We start from the raw sequence: 14,650 nt of genomic DNA on the forward strand, positions 1-14,650 counted from the left end.
TTAGATATCACCTGGTTTTCACATTAAACAGATTCCCACTTGAGAAAGCAGCAAGGATGCAGTGAGGTTTATGTTTCCTGGTGTCAACCTGTATTATTTCAGTGGACATTGTAATGAGGATGCATCTTGCTGCCTTTCCAATGAAGCAAGTTTTAATCAGTAATAGGTGAAAAAACATTCCTACAAAGGTGTTAATCAGAGACTTGGCTTTGTGCACACTTTTCAGAGAGCAAATGTGTTAGCATAAAAATAAAGCCATAAAATGGAGAGCTGATTAATCACTCAATTGGATTTCTCTGCCTGCATAATTTTTTTTCTCTGCAACCCCATGCTAAATTGTGCTTCCTGTTTTTTATAAAATGACTTAATCAAATCTGACTCTGATTGCATCAGAGAAGGCCAGGTACCCTACACTATAAGAGGTGGTTTGAAATTTTGACTTGTCTACTTAAAGATCAGCAAAATTTGATCACAAGGTCAATTACGTCCCCGGCTGATATCGAACCACCAGCCTTTCGGTTAACAGCCGAATTCGCTAACCGATTGCACCACAGATACAACTTGCAAAATCATGTACTAACAAAGGCTAAAAAGCATTCATCTAGAAAGTTTCCTAGAAAAAGGTTAAAAAGGCAATAATCTGGAGAGTTTTGCAAGATTTTTCTTCCATTGACCAACGAAGAAACACATTGGTACTTTCACATGATGAGTAAGTACTTCAGGATCTCTGGCACTTACATGAGCAGCAGAGTGGCGCAGCGGAAGCGTGCTGGGCCCATAACCCAGAGGTCGGTGGATCGAAACCATCCTCTGCTATGTGCACTTATTTTTTTGTTAATTAAATTCTTCCAAAACTGGAATTGATATTTTGACTCTTTTATTTTTACTTAAAGTACAATAACTTTTAACATTTTAATTTGTTTTAATAGTATATTGACAGCATTGTTTTCTTTCAGAAATCCACTTAATTTTCTTTACCCTATTACTGAAATGGTAATTGACAAAAACAAGCTACATTGTCACCAGAAGAGCAATGCAAAATGTACAATTGATATTTCAAAATCATCTTTCCATCTTGAATTTCAATGATGCATTGGGGCAACGATTTTGTGAGAAACATCTTCACCCTTAAAGAAAGATTTTCTTAACTTCTTACCTGTGTGCTGATTAGATATCACCTGGTTTTCACATTAAACAGATTCCCACTTGAGAAAGCAGCAAGGATGCAGTGAGGTTTATGTTTCCTGGTGTCAACCTGTATTATTTCAGTGGACATTGTAATGAGGATGCATCTTGCTGCCTTTCCAATGAAGCAAGTTTTAATCAGTAATAGGTGAAAAACCATTCCTACAAAGGTGTTAATCAGAGACTTGGCTTTGTGGACATTTTTCAGAGAGTAAATGTGTTAGCATAAAAATAAAGCCATAAAATGGAGAGCTGATTAATCACTCAATTGGATTTCTCTGCCTGCATAATTTTTTTCTCTGCAACCCCATGCTAAATTGTGCTTCCTGTTTTTTATAAAATGACTTAATCAAATATGACTCTGATTGCATCAGAGAAGGCCAGGTACCCTACACCATAAGAGGTGGTTTGAAATTTTGACTTGTCTACTTAAAGATCAGCAAAATTTGATCACAAGGTCAATTACATCTCCGGGTGGGATTGATCCACCAACCTTTCGGTTAACAGCCGAATGCGCTAACCGATTGCCCCACAGAGACAGCTTGCAAAAGCATGTACTGACAAAGGCTAAAAAGCATTCATCTAGAAAGTTTCCTAGAAAAAGGTTAAAAAGGCAATAATCTGGAGAGTTTTGCAAGATTTTTCTTCCATTGACCAACGAAGAAACACATTGGTACTTTCACATGATGAGTGAGTACTTCAGGATCTCTGACACTTACATGAGCAGCAGAGTGGCGCAGCGGAAGCGTGCTGGGCCCATAACCCAGAGGTCGGTGGATCGAAACCATCCTTTGCTATGTGCACTTAATTTATTGTTAATTAAATTCTTCCAGAACTGGAATTGATATTTTGACTCTTTTATTTTTACTTAAAGTACAATAACTTTTAACATTTTAATTTGTTTTAATAGTATATTGACAGCATTGTTTTCTTTCAGAAATCCACTTAATTTTCTTTACCCTATTACTGAAATGGTAATTGACAAAAACAAGCTACATTGTCACCAGAAGAGCAATGCAAAATGTACAATTGATATTTCAAAATCATCTTTCCATCTTGAATTTCAATGAGGCATTGGGGCAACGATTTTGTGAGAAACATCTTCACCCTTAAAGAAAGATTTTCTTAACTTCTTACCTGTGTGCTGATTAGATATCACCTGGTTTTCACATTAAACAGATTCCCACTTGAGAAAGCAGCAAGGATGCAGTGAGGTTTATGTTTCCTGGTGTCAACCTGTATTATTTCAGTGGACATTGTAATGAGGATGCATCTTGCTGCCTTTCCAATGAAGCAAGTTTTAATCAGTAATAGGTGAAAAACCATTCCTACAAAGGTGTTAATCAGAGACTTGGCTTTGTGGACACTTTTCAGAGAGCAAATGTGTTAGCATAAAAATAAAGCCATAAAATGGAGAGCTGATTAATCACTCAATTGGATTTCTCTGCCTGCATAATTTTTTTTCTCTGCAACCCCATGCTAAATTGTGCTTCCTGTTTTTTATAAAATGACTTAATCAAATCTGACTCTGATTGCATCAGAGAAGGCCAGGTACCCTACACTATAAGAGGTGGTTTGAAATTTTGACTTGTCTACTTAAAGATCACCAAAATTTGATCACAAGGTCAATTATGTCCCCGGGTGGGATTGAACCACCAACCTTTCGGTTAACAGCCGAATGCGCTAACTGGTTGCGCCACAGAGACAGCTTGCAAAAGCATGTACTGGCAAAGGCTAAAAAGCATTCATCTAGAAAGTTTCCTAGAAAAAGGTTAAAAAGGCAATAATCTGGAGAGTTTTGCAAGATTTTTCTTCCATTGACCAACGAAGAAACACATTGGTACTTTCACATGATGAGTGAGTACTTCAGGATCTCTGACACTTACATGAGCAGCAGAGTGGCGCAGCGGAAGCGTGCTGGGCCCATAACCCAGAGGTTGGTGGATCGAAACCATCCTCTGCTATGTGCACTTATTTTTTTGTTAATTAAATTCATCCAAAACTGGAATTGATATTTTGACTCTTTTATTTTTACTTAAAGTACAATAACTTTTAACATTTTAATTTGTTTTAATAGTATATTGACAGCATTGTATTCTTTCAGAAATCCACTTAATTTTCTGTACCCTATTACTGAAATGGTAATTGACAAAAACAAGCTACATTGTCACCAGAAGAGCAATGCAAAATGTACAATTGATATTTCAAAATCATCTTTCCATCTTGAATTTCAATGATGCATTGGGGCAACGATTTTGTGAGAAACATCTTCACCCTTAAAGAAAGATTTTCTTAACTTCTTACCTGTGTGCTGATTAGATATCACCTGGTTTTCACATTAAACAGATTCCCACTTGAGAAAGCAGCAAGGATGCAGTGAGGTTTATGTTTCCTGGTGTCAACCTGTATTATTTCAGTGGACATCGTAATGAGGATGCATCTTGCTGCCTTTCCAATGAAGCAAGTTTTAATCAGTAATAGGTGAAAAACCATTCCTACAAAGGCGTTAATCAGAGACTTGGCTTTATGGACACTTTTCAGAGAGCAAATGTGTTAGCATAAAAATAAAGCCATAAAATGGAGAGCTGATTAATCACTCAATTGGATTTCTCTGCCTGCATAATTTTTTTTCTCTGCAACCCCATGCTAAATTGTGCTTCCTGTTTTTTATAGAATGACTTAATCAAATCTGACTCTGATTGCATCAGAGAAGGCCAGGTACCCTACACTATAAGAGGTGGTTTGAAATTTTGACTTGTCTACTTAAAGATCACCAAAATTTGATCACAAGGTCAATTACGTCCCCGGGTGGGATTGAACCACCAACCTTTCGGTTAACAGCCGAATGCGCTCACTGATTGCGCCACAGAGACAGCTCGCAAAAGCATGTATTGACAAAGGCTAAAAAGCATTCATCTAGAAAGTTTCCTAGAAAAAGGTTAAAAAGGCAATAATCTGGAGAGTTTTGCAAGATTTTTCTTCCATTGACCAACGAAGAAACACATTGGTACTTTCACATGATGAGTGAGTACTTCAGGATCTCTGACACTTACATGAGCAGCAGAGTGGCGCAGCGGAAGCTTGCTGGGCCCATAACCCAGAGGTCGGTGGATCGAAACCATCCTCTGCTATGTGCACTTATTTTTTTGTTAATTAAATTCTTCCAAAACTGGAATTGATATTTTGACTCTTTTATTTTTACTTAAAGTACAATAACTTTTAACATTTTAATTTGTTTTAATAGTATATTGACAGCATTGTTTTCTTTCAGAAATCCACTTAATTTTCTTTACCCTATTACTGAACTGGTAATTGACAAAAACAAGCTACATTGTCACCAGAAGAGCAATGCAAAATGTACAATTGATATTTCAAAATCATCTTTCCATCTTGAATTTCAATGATGCATTGGGGCAACGATTTTGTGAGAAACATCTTCACCCTTAAAGAAAGATTTTCTTAACTTCTTACCTGTGTGCTGATTAGATATCACCTGGTTTTCACATTAAACAGATTCCCACTTGAGAAAGCAGCAAGGATGCAGTGAGGTTTATGTTTCCTGGTGTCAACCTGTATTATTTCAGTGGACATTGTAATGAGGATGCATCTTGCTGCCTTTCCAATGAAGCAAGTTTTAATCAGTAATAGGTGAAAAAACATTCCTACAAAGGTGTTAATCAGAGACTTGGCTTTGTGCACACTTTTCAGAGAGCAAATGTGTTAGCATAAAAATAAAGCCATAAAATGGAGAGCTGATTAATCACTCAATTGGATTTCTCTGCCTGCATAATTTTTTTTCTCTGCAACCCCATGCTAAATTGTGCTTCCTGTTTTTTATAAAATGACTTAATCAAATCTGACTCTGATTGCATCAGAGAAGGCCAGGTACCCTACACTATAAGAGGTGGTTTGAAATTTTGACTTGTCTACTTAAAGATCAGCAAAATTTGATCACAAGGTCAATTACGTCCCCGGCTGATATCGAACCACCAGCCTTTCGGTTAACAGCCGAATTCGCTAACCGATTGCACCACAGATACAACTTGCAAAATCATGTACTAACAAAGGCTAAAAAGCATTCATCTAAAAAGTTTCCTAGAAAAAGGTTAAAAAGGCAATAATCTGGAGAGTTTTGCAAGATTTTTCTTCCATTGACCAACGAAGAAACACATTGGTACTTTCACATGATGAGTAAGTACTTCAGGATCTCTGGCACTTACATGAGCAGCAGAGTGGCGCAGCGGAAGCGTGCTGGGCCCATAACCCAGAGGTCGGTGGATCGAAACCATCCTCTGCTTTGTGCACTTATTTTTTTGTTAATTAAATTCTTCCAAAACTGGAATTGATATTTTGACTCTTTTATTTTTACTTAAAGTACAATAACTTTTAACATTTTAATTTGTTTTAATAGTATATTGACAGCATTGTTTTCTTTCAGAAATCCACTTAATTTTCTTTACCCTATTACTGAAATGGTAATTGACAAAAACAAGCTACATTGTCACCAGAAGAGCAATGCAAAATGTACAATTGATATTTCAAAATCATCTTTCCATCTTGAATTTCAATGATGCATTGGGGCAACGATTTTGTGAGAAACATCTTCACCCTTAAAGAAAGATTTTCTTAACTTCTTACCTGTGTGCTGATTAGATATCACCTGGTTTTCACATTAAACAGATTCCCACTTGAGAAAGCAGCAAGGATGCAGTGAGGTTTATGTTTCCTGGTGTCAACCTGTATTATTTCAGTGGACATTGTAATGAGGATGCATCTTGCTGCCTTTCCAATGAAGCAAGTTTTAATCAGTAATAGGTGAAAAACCATTCCTACAAAGGTGTTAATCAGAGACTTGGCTTTGTGGACACTTTTCAGAGAGTAAATGTGTTAGCATAAAAATAAAGCCATAAAATGGAGAGCTGATTAATCACTCAATTGGATTTCTCTGCCTGCATAATTTTTTTTCTCTGCAACCCCATGCTAAATTGTGCTTCCTGTTTTTTATAAAATGACTTAATCAAATATGACTCTGATTGCATCAGAGAAGGCCAGGTACCCTACACCATAAGAGGTGGTTTGAAATTTTGACTTGTCTACTTAAAGATCACCAAAATTTGATCCCAAGGTCAATTACGTCCCTGGGTGGGATTGAACCACCAACCTTTCGGTTAACAGCCGAATGCGCTAACCGATTGCGCCACAGAGACAGCTTGCAAAAGCATGTGCTGACAAAGGCTAAAAAGAATTCATCTAGAAAGTTTCCTAGAAAAAGGTTAAAAAGGCAATAATCTGGAGAGTTTTGCAAGATTTTTCTTCCATTGACCAACGAAGAAACACATTGGTACTTTCACATGATGAGTGAGTACTTCAGGATCTCTGACACTGACATGAGCAGCAGAGTTGCGCAGCGGAAGCGTGCTGGGCCCATAACCGTGAGGTCGGTGGATCGAAACCATCCTCTGCTATGTGCACTTATTTTTTTGTTAATTAAATTCTTCCAAAACTGGAATTGATATTTTGACTCTTTTATTTTTACTTAAAGTACAATAACTTTTAACATTTTAATTTGTTTTAATAGTATATTGACAGCATTGTTTTCTTTAAGAAATCCACTTAATTTTCTTTACCCTATTACTGAAATGGTAATTGACAAAAACAAGCTACATTGTCACCAGAAGAGCAATGCAAAATGTACAATTGATATTTCAAAATCATCTTTCCAGCTTGAATTTCAATGATGCATTGGGGCAACGATTTTGTGAGAAACATCTTCACCCTTAAAGAAAGATTTTCTTAACTTCTTACCTGTGTGCTGATTAGATATCACCTGGTTTTCACATTAAACAGATTCCCACTTGAGAAAGCAGCAAGGATGCAGTGAGGTTTATGTTTCCTGGTGTCAACCTGTATTATTTCAGTGGACATTGTAATGAGGATGCATCTTGCTGCCTTTCCAATGAAGCAAGTTTTAATCAGTAATAGGTGAAAAACCATTCCTACAAAGGTGTTAATCAGAGACTTGGCTTTGTGGACACTTTTCAGAGAGCAAATGTGTTAGCATAAAAATAAAGCCATAAAATGGAGAGCTGATTAATCACTCAATTGGATTTCTCTGCCTGCATAATTTTTTTTCTCTGCAACCCCATGCTAAATTGTGCTTCCTGTTTTTTATAAAATGACTTAATCAAATCTGACTCTGATTGCATCAGAGAAGGCCAGGTACCCTACACTATAAGAGGTGGTTTGAAATTTTGACTTGTCTACTTAAAGATCACCAAAATTTGATCACAAGGTCAATTATGTCCCCGGGTGGGATTGAAACACCAACCTTTCGGTTAACAGCCGAATGCGCTAACTGGTTGCGCCACAGAGACAGCTTGCAAAAGCATGTACTGGCAAAGGCTAAAAAGCATTCATCTAGAAAGTTTCCTAGAAAAAGGTTAAAAAGGCAATAATCTGGAGAGTTTTGCAAGATTTTTCTTCCATTGACCAACGAAGAAACACATTGGTACTTTCACATGATGAGTGAGTTCTTCAGGATCTCTGACACTTACATGAGCAGCAGAGTGGCGCAGCGGAAGCGTGCTGGGCCCATAACCCAGAGGTCGGTGGATCGAAACCATCCTCTGCTATGTGCACTTATTTTTTTGTTAATTAAATTCTTCCAAAACTGGAATTGATATTTTGACTCTTTTATTTTTACTTAAAGTACAATAACTTTTAACATTTTAATTTGTTTTAATAGTATATTGACAGCATTGTTTTCTTTCAGAAATCCACTTAATTTTCTTTACCCTATTACTGAAATGGTAATTGACAAAAACAAGCTACATTGTCACCAGAAGAGCAATGCAAAATGTACAATTGATATTTCAAAATCATCTTTCCATCTTGAATTTCAATGATGCATTGGGGCAACGATTTTGTGAGAAACATCTTCACCCTTAAAGAAAGATTTTCTTAACTTCTTACCTGTGTGCTGATTAGATATCACCTGGTTTTCACATTAAACAGATTCCCACTTGAGAAAGCAGCAAGGATGCAGTGAGGTTTATGTTTCCTGGTGTCAACCTGTATTATTTCAGTGGACTTTGTAATGAGGATGCATCTTGCTGCCTTTCCAATGAAGCAAGTTTTAATCAGTAATAGGTGAAAAACCATTCCTACAAAGGTGTTAATCAGAGACTTGGCTTTGTGGACACTTTTCAGAGAGCAAATGTGTTAGCATAAAAATAAAGCCATAAAATGGAGAGCTGATTAATCACTCAATTGGATTTCTCTGCCTGCATAAATTTTTTTCTCTGCAACCCCATGCTAAATTGTGCTTCCTGTTTTTTATAAAATGACTTAATCAAATCTGACTCTGATTGCATCAGAGAAGGCCAGGTACCCTACACTATAAGAGGTGGTTTGAAATTTTGACTTGTCTACTTAAAGATCACCAAAATTTGATCACAAGGCCAATTACGTCCCCGGGTGATATTGAACCACCAGCCTTTCGGTTAACAGCCGAATGCGCTAACCGATTGCACCAATGATACAACTTGCAAAATCATGTACTAACAAAGGCTAAAAAGCATTCATCTAGAAAGTTTCCTAGAAAAAGTTTAAAAAGGCAATAATCTGGAGAGTTTTGCAAGATTTTTCTTCCATTGACCAACGAAGAAACACATTGGTACTTTCACATGATGAGTAAGTACTTCAGGATCTCTGACACTTACATGAGCAGCAGAGTGGCGCAGCGGAAGCGTGCTGAGCCCATAACCCAGAGGTCGGTGCATCGAAACCATCCTCTGCTATGTGCGCTTATTTTTTTGTTAATTAAATTCTTCCAAAACTGGAATTGATATTTTGACTCTTTTATTTTTACTTAAAGTACAATAACTTTTAACATTTTAATTTGTTTTAATAGTATATTGACAGCATTGTTTTCTTTCAGAAATCCACTTAATTTTCTTTACCCTATTACTGAAATGGTAATTGACAAAAACAAGCTACATTGTCACCAGAAGAGCAATGCAAAATGTACAATTGATATTTCAAAATCATCTTTCCAGCTTGAATTTCAATGATGCATTGGGGCAACGATTTTGTGAGAAACATCTTCACCCTTAAAGAAAGATTTTCTTAACTTCTTACCTGTGTGCTGATTAGATATCACCTGGTTTTCACATTAAATAGATTCCCACTTGAGAAAGCAGCAAGGATGCAGTGAGGTTTATGTTTCCTGGTGTCAACCTGTATTATTTCAGTGGACATTGTAATGAGCATGCATCTTGCTGCCTTTCCAATGAAGCAAGTTTTAATCAGTAATAGGTAAAAAACCATTCCTACAAAGGTGTTAATCAGAGACTTGGCTTTGTGGACACTTTTCAGAGAGCAAATGTGTTAGCATAAAAATAAAGCCATAAAATGGAGAGCTGATTAATCACTCAATTGGATTTCTCTGCCTGCATAATTTTTTTTCTCTGCAACCCCATGCTAAATTGTGCTTCCTGTTTTTTATAAAATGACTTAATCAAATATGACTCTGATTGCATCAGAGAAGGCCAGGTACCCTACACCATAAGAGGTGGTTTGAAATTTTGACTTGTCTACTTAAAGATCACCAAAATTTGATCACAAGGTCAATTACGTCCCTGGGTGGGATTGAACCACCAACCTTTCGGTTAACAGCCGAATGCGCTAACCGATTGCGCCACAGAGACAGCTTGCAAAAGCATGTGCTGACAAAGGCTTTAAAGAATTCATCTAGAAAGTTTCCTAGAAAAAGGTTAAAAAGGCAATAATCTGGAGAGTTTTGCAAGATTTTTCTTCCATTGACCAACGAAGAAACACATTGGTACTTTCACATGATGAGTGAGTACTTCAGGATCTCTGACACTGACATGAGCAGCAGAGTTGCGCAGCGGAAGCGTGCTGGGCCCATAACCGTGAGGTCGGTGGATCGAAACCATCCTCTGCTATGTGCACTTATTTTTTTGTTAATTAAATTCTTCCAAAACTGGAATTGATATTTTGACTCTTTTATTTTTACTTAAAGTACAATAACTTTTAACATTTTAATTTGTTTTAATAGTATATTGACAGCATTGTTTTCTTTAAGAAATCCACTTAATTTTCTTTACCCTATTACTGAAATGGTAATTGACAAAAACAAGCTACATTGTCACCAGAAGAGCAATGCAAAATGTACAATTGATATTTCAAAATCATCTTTCCAGCTTGAATTTCAATGATGCATTGGGGCAACGATTTTGTGAGAAACATCTTCACCCTTAAAGAAAGATTTTCTTAACTTCTTACCTGTGTGCTGATTAGATATCACCTGGTTTTCACATTAAACAGATTCCCACTTGAGAAAGCAGCAAGGATGCAGTGAGGTTTATGTTTCCTGGTGTCAACCTGTATTATTTCAGTGGACATTGTAATGAGGATGCATCTTGCTGCCTTTCCAATGAAGCAAGTTTTAATCAGTAATAGGTGAAAAACCATTCCTACAAAGGTGTTAATCAGAGACTTGGCTTTGTGGACACTTTTCAGAGAGCAAATGTGTTAGCATAAAAATAAAGCCATAAAATGGAGAGCTGATTAATCACTCAATTGGATTTCTCTGCCTGCATAATTTTTTTTCTCTGCAACCCCATGCTAAATTGTGCTTCCTGTTTTTTATAAAATGACTTAATCAAATCTGACTCTGATTGCATCAGAGAAGGCCAGGTACCCTACACTATAAGAGGTGGTTTGAAATTTTGACTTGTCTACTTAAAGATCACCAAAATTTGATCACAAGGTCAATTACGTCCCCGGGTGGGATTGAACCACCAACCTTTCGGTTAACAGCCAAATGCGCTAACTGATTTCGCCACAGAGACAGCTTGCAAAAGCATGTACTGACAAAGGCTAAAAAGCATTCATCTAGAAAGTTTCCTAGAAAAAGGTTAAAAAGGCAATAATCTGGAGAGTTTTGCAAGATTTTTCTTCCATTGACCAACGAAGAAACACATTGGTACTTTCACATGATGAGTGAGTTCTTCAGGATCTCTGACACTTACATGAGCAGCAGAGTGGCGCAGCGGAAGCGTGCTGGGCCCATAACCCAGAGGTCGGTGGATCGAAACCATCCTCTGCTATGTGCACTTATTTTTTTGTTAATTAAATTCTTCCAAAACTGGAATTGATATTTTGACTCTTTTATTTTTACTTAAAGTACAATAACTTTTAACATTTTAATTTGTTTTAATAGTATATTGACAGCATTGTTTTCTTTCAGAAATCCACTTAATTTTCTTTACCCTATTACTGAAATGGTAATTGACAAAAACAAGCTACATTGTCACCAGAAGAGCAATGCAAAATGTACAATTGATATTTCAAAATCATCTTTCCATCTTGAATTTCAATGATGCATTGGGGCAACGATTTTGTGAGAAACATCTTCACCCTTAAAGAAAGATTTTCTTAACTTCTTACCTGTGTGCTGATTAGATATCACCTGGTTTTCACATTAAACAGATTCCCACTTGAGAAAGCAGCAAGGATGCAGTGAGGTTTATGTTTCCTGGTGTCAACCTGTATTATTTCAGTGGACTTTGTAATGAGGATGCATCTTGCTGCCTTTCCAATGAAGCAAGTTTTAATCAGTAATAGGTGAAAAACCATTCCTACAAAGGTGTTAATCAGAGACTTGGCTTTGTGGACACTTTTCAGAGAGCAAATGTGTTAGCATAAAAATAAAGCCATAAAATGGAGAGCTGATTAATCACTCAATTGGATTTCTCTGCCTGCATAAATTTTTTTCTCTGCAACCCCATGCTAAATTGTGCTTCCTGTTTTTTATAAAATGACTTAATCAAATCTGACTCTGATTGCATCAGAGAAGGCCAGGTACCCTACACTATAAGAGGTGGTTAGAAATTTTGACTTGTCTACTTAAAGATCACCAAAATTTGATCACAAGGTCAATTATGTCCCCGGGTGGGATTGAACCACCAACCTTTCGGTTAACAGCCGAATGCGCTAACTGGTTGCGCCACAGAGACAGCTTGCAAAAGCATGTACTGGCAAAGGCTAAAAAGCATTCATCTAGAAAGTTTCCTAGAAAAAGGTTAAAAAGGCAATAATCTGGAGAGTTTTGCAAGATTTTTCTTCCATTGACCAACGAAGAAACACATTGGTACTTTCACATGATGAGTGAGTACTTCAGGATCTCTGACACTTACATGAGCAGCAGAGTGGTGCAGCGGAAGCGTGCTAGGCCCATAACCCAGAGGTCAGTGGATCGAAACCATCCTCTGCTATGTGCTCTTATTTTTTTGTTAATTAAATTCTTCCAAAACTGGAATTGATATTTTGACTCTTTTATTTTTACTTAAAGTACAATAACTTTTAACATTTTAATTTGTTTTAATAGTATATTGACAGCATTGTTTTCTTTCAGAAATCCACTTAATTTTCTTTACCCTATTACTGAAATGGTAATTGACAAAAACAAGCTACATTGTCACCAGAAGAGCAATGCAAAATGTACAATTGATATTTCAAAATCATCTTTCCATCTTGAATTTCAATGATGCATTGGGGCAACGATTTTGTGAGAAACATCTTCACCCTTAAAGAAAGATTTTCTTAACTTCTTACCTGTGTGCTGATTAGATATCACCTGGTTTTCACATTAAACAGATTCCCACTTGAGAAAGCAGCAAGTATGCAGTGAGGTTTATGTTTCCTGGTGTCAACCTGTATTATTTCAGTGGACATTGTAATGAGGATGCATCTTGCTGCCTTTTCAATGAAGCAAGTTTTAATCAGTAATAGGTGAAAAAACATTCCTACAAAGGTGTTAATCAGAGACTTGGCTTTGTGGACACTTTTCAGAGAGCAAATGTGTTAGCATAAAAATAAAGCCATAAAATGGAGAGCTGATTAATCACTCAATTGGATTTCTCTGCCTGCATAATTTTTTTTCTCTGCAACCCCATGCTAAATTGTGCTTCCTGTTTTTTATAAAATGACTTAATCAAATCTGACTCTGATTGCATCAGAGAAGGCCAGGTACCCTACACTATAAGAGGTGGTTTGAAATTTTGACTTGTCTACTTAAAGATCAGCAAAATTTGATCACAAGGTCAATTACGTCCCCGGGTGATATCGAACCACCAGCCTTTCGGTTAACAGCCGAATGCGCTAACCGATTGCACCACAGATACAACTTGCAAAATCATGTACTAACAAAGGCTAAAAAGCATTCATCTAGAAAGTTTCCTAGAAAAAGTTTAAAAAGGCAATAATCTGGAGAGTTTTGCAAGATTTTTCTTCCATTGACCAACGAAGAAACACATTGGTACTTTCACATGATGAGTAAGTACTTCAGGATCTCTGACACTTACATGAGCAGCAGAGTGGCGCAGCGGAAGCGTGCTGAGCCCATAACCCTGAGGTCGGTGGATCGAAACCATCCTCTGCTATGTGCACTTATTTTTTTGTTAATTAAATTCTTCCAAAACTGGAATTGATATTTTGACTCTTTTATTTTTACTTAAAGTACAATAACTTTTAACATTTTAATTTGTTTTAATAGTATATTGACAGCATTGTTTTCTTTCAGAAATCCACTTAATTTTCTTTACCCTATTACTGAAATGGTAATTGACAAAAACAAGCTACATTGTCACCAGAAGAGCAATGCAAAATGTACAATTGATATTTCAAAATCATCTTTCCATCTTGAATTTCAATGATGCATTGGGGCAACGATTTTGTGAGAAACATCTTCACCCTTAAAGAAAGATTTTCTTAACTTCTTACCTGTGTGCTGATTAGATATCACCTGGTTTTCACATTAAACAGATTCCCACTTGAGAAAGCAGCAAGGATGCAGTGAGGTTTATGTTTCCTGGTGTCAACCTGTATTATTTCAGTGGACTTTGTAATGAGGATGCATCTTGCTGCCTTTCCAATGAAGCAAGTTTTAATCAGTAATAGGTGAAAAACCATTCCTACAAAGGTGTTAATCAGAGACTTGGCTTTGTGGACACTTTTCAGAGAGCAAATGTGTTAGCATAAAAATAAAGCCATAAAATGGAGAGCTGATTAATCACTCAATTGGATTTCTCTGCCTGCATAAATTTTTTTCTCTGCAACCCCATGCTAAATTGTGCTTCCTGTTTTTTATAAAATGACTTAATCAAATCTGACTCTGATTGCATCAGAGAAGGCCAGGTACCCTACACTATAAGAGGTGGTTTGAAATTTTGACTTGTCTACTTAAAGATCACCAAAATTTGATCACAAGGTCAATTATGTCCCCGGGTGGGATTGAACCACCAACCTTTCGGTTAACAGCCGAATGCGCTAACTGGTTGCGCCACAGAGACAGCTTGCAAAAGCATGTACTGGCAAAGGCTAAAAAGCATTCATCTAGAAAGTTTCCTAGAAAAAGGTTAAAAAGGCAATAATCTGGAGA

The 14,650-nt window shown here is 36.8% G+C and overlaps 6 non-coding genes across 6 annotated transcripts; 3 read left to right on the plus strand and 3 right to left on the minus strand.

Moving 5' to 3' along the window:
• Positions 1 to 744: 744 nt before the first annotated feature.
• TRNAM-CAU (transfer RNA methionine (anticodon CAU)) lies at positions 745 to 816 on the plus strand. The gene has a single exon. It is a non-coding gene; the product is annotated as a tRNA-Met (tRNA).
• Positions 817 to 3,984: 3,168 nt separating this feature from the next.
• On the minus strand, positions 3,985 to 4,058 carry TRNAN-GUU (transfer RNA asparagine (anticodon GUU)). Its single transcript has one exon. It is a non-coding gene; the product is annotated as a tRNA-Asn (tRNA).
• A 2,260-nt stretch (positions 4,059 to 6,318) lies between these two features.
• TRNAN-GUU (transfer RNA asparagine (anticodon GUU)) lies at positions 6,319 to 6,392 on the minus strand. The gene has a single exon. It is a non-coding gene; the product is annotated as a tRNA-Asn (tRNA).
• A 1,353-nt stretch (positions 6,393 to 7,745) lies between these two features.
• TRNAM-CAU (transfer RNA methionine (anticodon CAU)) lies at positions 7,746 to 7,817 on the plus strand. The gene has a single exon. It is a non-coding gene; the product is annotated as a tRNA-Met (tRNA).
• Positions 7,818 to 9,819: 2,002 nt separating this feature from the next.
• On the minus strand, positions 9,820 to 9,893 carry TRNAN-GUU (transfer RNA asparagine (anticodon GUU)). Its single transcript has one exon. It is a non-coding gene; the product is annotated as a tRNA-Asn (tRNA).
• A 1,353-nt stretch (positions 9,894 to 11,246) lies between these two features.
• Positions 11,247 to 11,318, plus strand: TRNAM-CAU (transfer RNA methionine (anticodon CAU)). The gene has a single exon. It is a non-coding gene; the product is annotated as a tRNA-Met (tRNA).
• Positions 11,319 to 14,650: the final 3,332 nt, after the last annotated feature.

The sequence above is a fragment of the Pseudophryne corroboree genome, chromosome 4, assembly GCF_028390025.1.
Source record: "Pseudophryne corroboree isolate aPseCor3 chromosome 4, aPseCor3.hap2, whole genome shotgun sequence".
Taxonomy (NCBI): domain Eukaryota; kingdom Metazoa; phylum Chordata; class Amphibia; order Anura; family Myobatrachidae; genus Pseudophryne; species Pseudophryne corroboree.